Below are 579 nucleotides of genomic sequence, written 5' to 3'. Positions count from 1 at the left end.
TTCAGCAGCACTTAAGAAAATCCAGAGGAAATATTATGAACGGATCTGTTTGCCTCATTACATCGTTAGTCCAAGAAGAGGGTAGCTTATGATCCAGCGCAGTGTGGGCACAGAGTGGGTGTTCAGGGAATGTCAGTTGCATGAAACTAGCCTTGCGACCCATGTCCCTAGCAGTCGCCTCCGTCAGGGAACATGTGGGGAAAGCGATGCAGACGAGGAGCTGGCGTCAAACAGCCCTCTTGGATTTCTCTCTTGCAGACTGAGGTGCCACTGCTGGCGTCTCTCGGTCTAGAGGGACCCGCGGAAGAGAGAGGCTGGGGTGGCACCACAAGGAGCGCACAAGGATGCACGCTGTAGAGAACAGGAGACGGTCTGTCTGGCAGCCCGAAGGGCTAAAACGTCCGAAGGTTGCCGCAGTACGAGGCTAAACCAAGAGGCTGACTTGCCAGGCGTGAGTCACAACTCGGCGGTCTCTTATTAGAGGAAGCCCAGAATCCACGGGTAAACAAGCACAACCTGCAGAGCCCAGGCGCCCCACGCGCCTGCGCAGTCGGGCCCCGCCCGCGTCCCCCAGGGCCT

This window comes from Marmota marmota, unplaced genomic scaffold, assembly GCF_001458135.2.
Source record: "Marmota marmota marmota unplaced genomic scaffold, marMar, whole genome shotgun sequence".
In the NCBI taxonomy this organism is placed as follows: Eukaryota; Metazoa; Chordata; class Mammalia; order Rodentia; family Sciuridae; genus Marmota; species Marmota marmota.
Note: the sequence above shows the minus strand (reverse complement) of the source record.